The 5,984-nt window shown below is 38.3% G+C and overlaps 1 pseudogene; it reads right to left on the bottom strand.

Annotated features, from left to right (window-relative positions):
* Positions 1–1,643: 1,643 nt before the first annotated feature.
* On the bottom strand, positions 1,644–5,748 carry LOC129553515 (olfactory receptor 5D16-like; annotated as a pseudogene).
* Positions 5,749–5,984: the final 236 nt, after the last annotated feature.

Raw genomic sequence — 5,984 nt, forward strand, 5'->3', positions numbered from 1 at the left:
TAGTCAAGGCTGTGGTTTTTCCAGTAGTCACGTATGGATGTGAGAGTTGGACTGTGAAGAAAAGATGCATGATAGCTACAAATGATTTTGTACAATGTCTCCCCACCAACTGAATTATGACATTAACTAACACCACTGGCTTCGGAGTGAAAGGTTGTTGCAGAATGACACGGACACCAGGATCTTGGCCTCCGGAGGAGAAGAATTCAATCCGGGGCCAGAGACGAGGCTTGATCGCTCAGAGCTTTTGTGTAATAAAGTTTCATTAAAGTATAAAGAAGATAGAGAAAGTTTCTGACATAGACATCGGAAGGGGGCAGAAAGAGTACCCCCCTGCTAGTCTTCAGCTGGGTGTTATATAATCACTGCTGCTGCTGCTGCTGCTGCTAAGTCACTTCAGTCATGTCCGACTCTGTGTGATCCCATAGACAGCAGTCGACAAGGCTCCACCGTCTCTGGGATTCTCCAGGCAAGAACACTGGACTGGGTTGCCATTTCCTTCTCCAATGTGTGAAAGTGAAAAGTGAAAGTGAAGTCATTCAGTCGTGTCGGACTAGTAGCGACCCCATGGACTGCAGCCCACCAGGCTCCTCTGTCCATGCGATTTTCTAGACAAGTATACTGGAGTGGCTTGCCATGGCCTTCTCCATATATAGTCACTAGCAGTCTGTTAATGAAAGAAAGGAATGTCTTAAGGCTCAGAATGGCACCAGGCCCCTCACCCATAAGATGCATTTTGGGATAATCTTGACACAAGACGATTCATCCTGGGCCATAAAATAATTAACTTAAATCTTGTAGAAGGGCATATTGCCATACAAATAGTTTCATTTTACATAGATTAGAAAAACAATATCTGAGTATAACATACTTGTTTGTCAAGTAGGTTCTGAGCCATTTGGCCGTACCGACTTGAAGATAGAGTCTGGGGTAAATGCATAGTACATTAACACAGCTTAAGACCAACATTTTTATAAGAAAAAATTCATTGGTTAACTCAAGATTTGTGAATAGTTAACTTCAGGTGAAACCAGGTGTCATTATGGCAACACAGTATTTTAAGAGAAACTTCCTTTTAAATTTGTATGGAGAAGAAAAAATTATCACTAGTTTGTTTCCTTCTGCTGCTTAAGAGAGATAAAAATGTCTGACACTTGCAAGCTATTTCCTCTGTTTGGAGACCCCTGGCCTTCCTGCCTGCTACCTTCTCAGGTGTTTCTTAAAAGTAAAACTATCTTTCCCTGTCATCTATTTCACCAAACTTAAAGTTTAAATTTGGTCATTTATTTAAGACTACTTGTTAGTCATCAGGAGAAAAAGAATAACATAACTAGTGTTTACTGCACGTATACAATATGTTTGATATATTATCTATATTCTTTTGTTCCATATAACAGTTTGTGAACAAATTATATTAAATTTGTTTTTTAGATAATGACTGAGTCAAGTCAAATCCATCTTCTCTGACTTATTTAGTCAGAACCAGGTATAGTCTCCTGATCTAAAACTCATATTCTTTCCATTGCGGTTCTTGTTTTTCAAATATAAAGTGATTTTTTAAATGAATTTTTGACACATAATATATTCAGACTCAGGAAAGTGTTCTTTAATAACCAAAGTAAATATTTAGCAGTTACATGCATTCAATGTGAAAACAATTTTGTTTTCATTAGTTTGCTGACTGTGTCCTTGACATCCTTATTCCTCAGACTATAGATCAGGGAATTTAACATAGGATGACCACCGTGTAAAACACAGAGGCTGCCTTGACTGTGTGCCTGGAGGTTGTGGAGCTGGGCACACGGTAGAGGAAGAGGATGGTGCAGGGGGAGATGGTGATGGCGGTCGTGTGGGAGGGGCAGGTGGAGGAGGGTTTGCAGTGACCACAGGCTGATTGTATCTTCAAGGTGGTGACAAAAATGAACATGCAATTTTATTTACCTTCTCAAAGAACCAGCTTTTGGCTTTGTTGATTTTTGCTATGGTCTCTTTTGTTTCATCAAGAAACAAAGGGAGAAGAACCAAATCAATAAAATTAGAAATGAAAATGGAGAGATCACAACCGACAACACAGAAATACAAAGGATCATTAGAGAATACTATGAGCAATTATATGGCAATAAAATGGATAATTTGGAAGAAATGGACAAATTCTTAGAAAAGTACAACTTTCCAAAACTGAAACAGAAAGAAATAGAAAATCTTAACAGACCCATCACAAGCAAGGAACTAGAGGCTGTAATCAAATATCTTCCAGCAAACAAAAGCCCAGGTCCAGACGGCTTCACAGCTGAATTCTACCAAAAATTTAAAGAAGAGCTAACACCTATTCTTCTCAAACTCTTCCAGAAAATTGCTGAGGAAGGGAAACTTCCAAACTCATTCTATGAGGCCACCAACACCCTAATCCTCAAACCTGGGAAAGACCCCACAAAAAAAGAAAACTACAGGCTAATATCACTGATGAACATAGATGCAAAAATCCTTAACAAAATTCTAGCAATCAGAATCCAACAACACATTAAGAAGATCATACATCATGACCAAGTGGGCTTTATCCCAGCAATGCAAGGATTCTTCAATATCCGCAAATCAATCAATCATCACATTAACAAACTGAAAAATAAAAATCATATCATTATCTCAATAGATGCAGAGAAAGCTTTCGACAAAATTCAAAATCCATTTATGATAAAAACCATCCAGAAAGGGGGAATAGAAGGGACATATCTCAAGAAAATAAAAGCTATATATGACACACCCACACCAAACATTTTCTTCAATAGTGAAAAACTGAAAGCATATCCCCTAAAGTCAGGAACAAGACAAGGGTGCCCATTCTCACCACTACTATTCAACATATTTCTGGAAGTTTTGGCCACAGCAATAAGAGCAGAAAAAGGCATAAAAGGAAAGCATATTGGGAAAGAAGAAGTAAAACTTTCACTGTTCTCTGATGACATGATCATCTACACAGAAAACCCTAAAGACTCTACCAGAAAACTACTAGAGCTAATCAATGAATACAGTAAAGTTGCAGGATATAAAATCAACACACAGAAATCCCTTGCATTCCTATACACTAATAATGAGAAAATAGAGAAATTAAGGAAACTATACCATTCACTGTTGCAATGAAAAAATTAATTACTTAGGAATATATCAACCTAAGGAAACAAAAGAGCTGTACATAGAAAACTATAAAACACTGGTGAAAGTAATCAAAGAGGACATTGATAGATGGAGAAATATACCATGTTCGTGGATTTGAAGAATAAATATTGTGAAAATGAATACACTACCCAAAGTAATTTATACATTCAATGCAATCCCTATCAAGCTACCAACGATATTTTTCACAGAGCTAGAACAAACAATCTCACAATTTATATGGAAATACCAAAAACATCGAATAGCCAAAGCAATCTTGAGGAAGAAGAATGGAAGTGGGGGAATCAACCTGCCGGACTATAGGCTCTACTACAAAGTCACAGTCATCAAGACAGTATGGTACTGGCATAAAGACAGAAATATAGATCAATGGAACAAAATAGAAAGTCCAGAGATAAATCCATGCAACTATGGACACCTTATCTTTGAAAAAGGAGGCAAGAATATAAAATGGAGAAAAGACAGTCTCTTTAACAAGTGGTGCTGGGAAAACTGGTCAGCCACTTGTAAAAGAATGAAACTAGATCACTTCCTAACACCATACACAAAAATAAACTCAGAATGGATTAAAGATCTAAATGTAAGACCAGAAAGTATAAAACTCTTGGAGGAGAACAAAGGCAAAACACTCTCCGACATAAATCACAGCAGGATCCTCCATGACACACCTCCCAGAATATTGGAAATAAAAGCAAAAATAAACAAATGGGACCTAATTAAAATTAAAAGCTTCTACACAGCAAAGGAAACTATAAGCAAGGTGAAAAGACAGCCTTCAGAATGGGAGAAAGTAATAGCAAATGAAACAACTGACAAAGAATTAATCTCCAAAATATACAAGCAGCTCCTACAGCTCAATTCCAGAAAATAAACGACCCAATCAAAAAATGGGCCAAAGAACTATACAGACATTTCTCCAAAGTAGACCTAGAGATGGCTAACGAACGCATGAAAAATGCTCAACATCACTCATCATCAGAGAAATGCAAATCAAAACCACAATGCGATACCATTTCACACCAGTCAGAATGGCTGCTATCCAAAAGTCTACATGCAATAAATGCTGGAGAGGGTGTGGAGAGAAGGGATCCCTCTTCCACTGTTGGTGGGAATGCAAACTAGTACAACCACTATGGAGAACAGTGTGGAGATTTCTCAAAAAACTAGAAATAGAACTGCCACATGATCCAGCAATCGCACTCCTGGACATACACACTGAGGAAACCAGAATTGAAAGAGACACATGTACTCCAATGTTCATTGCAGCACTATTTATAATAGCCAGGACATGGAAGCAACCTAGATATCCATCTGCAGATGAATGGTTAAGAAATCTTTGGTACATATACACAATGGAGTATTTTTCGTCCATTAAAAAGAATACATTTGAGTCAGTTCTAATGAGGTGGATGAAACTGGAGCCTATTATACAGAGTGAAATAAGCCAGAAAGAAAAACACCAATACAATATACTAACGCATATATGGAATTTAGAAAGATGGTAACCTTAACTCTGTATAGAAAACAGCAAAAGAGACACAGGTGTATAGAACAGTCTTTGGCACTCTGTGGGAGAAGGTGAGGGTGGGATGATTTGGGAGAATGGCATTGAAACATGTATATTATCATATGTGAAATGAATCACCAGTCCAGGCTCGATGCATGATACAGGATGCATGGGGCTGGTGCACTGGGATGAACCAGAGGGATGGGATGGGGAGGGAGATGGGAGTGGGGTTCAAGATGTGGAACCCATGTACACCCAGGGCAGATTCATGTCAATGTATGGCCAAACCAACCAATACAATATTGTAAAATAATTAACCTCCAATAAAAAAATTAAAAAAAAGAAATACCACAAAATAAAAAAATAAATGTTAATCACTTCTAAAAATTAAAAAAATAATAATGAACATGCAAGACGTGAGAATGACGAGCAACTTGATCACCTCATTAAAGGTGGCAGCAGTGAAAAGAAGCAGCTGGCTGAGATAAGAATCAGAATAAGAGAGGGAAATCAAGTAAGAAAACTCGCAGAAGAAACCTTGAAAAGATCATTTGACAGCAGAACACATGAGAGTCTGGGAGCAAGCTACTCCCCATGCATATGACACAACCACTAGCATATGACACAACCACTAACATGACACAGAATCTCTGGGACATGACATCTGTGTGGAGCAGAGGGTTGTAAATAGCCACGAAGTGGTCATAGGCCATCACAGCAAATAGAATTAATTCAGTCACCACAAAGGTGCAAACAAGAAAGAACTGCATCATACATCTCCAAATTCAAATGGTTCTGTCTTCTGCAAGTAGGCTCACCAGGATCTTGGGAGCAATGATGGAAGAAAAGCAGAAATCCACAAATGAGAGGTGGCTGAGAAAAAAGTACATGGGTGTGTGCAGTTTGGGGTTGACTTTGATGATGACCATCATCCCAGGGTTCCCTGCTATGCTGAGGCTGTAAATAGCCAGAAATACCAAGGAGAGGAGGGCTTGCAGTTCTGGGTAGTCTGAGAAATCCAAGAGGGCGAATATGGACCCAACAGTTATATTTCTCTTGGTCAGAAACATGCTTCCTGATGGACAGATCTGAAAATCTGTCTTGGAAATAATATATTAGGAGAGTGATTGACACATAAAGCATGCTTACCTGTGCCCTGTGCTGAGGGAGTATGAAATGAGCCAAAATAAATCTGTGTTATAATCCTGATAGGGGTTCATCATCCAAGCCAAAAATAGCTACAGCTTCAGAAAAGTATTGCTAGTTAATTTTTTTCCTCAAAAATTACAAAACTTTCTTCTGTTCA

The sequence above is a fragment of the Moschus berezovskii genome, chromosome 14 (genome assembly GCF_049115385.1).
Source record: "Moschus berezovskii isolate FMDL1 chromosome 14, NW_MosBer_1.0, whole genome shotgun sequence".
NCBI lineage: Eukaryota > Metazoa > Chordata > Mammalia > Artiodactyla > Moschidae > Moschus > Moschus berezovskii.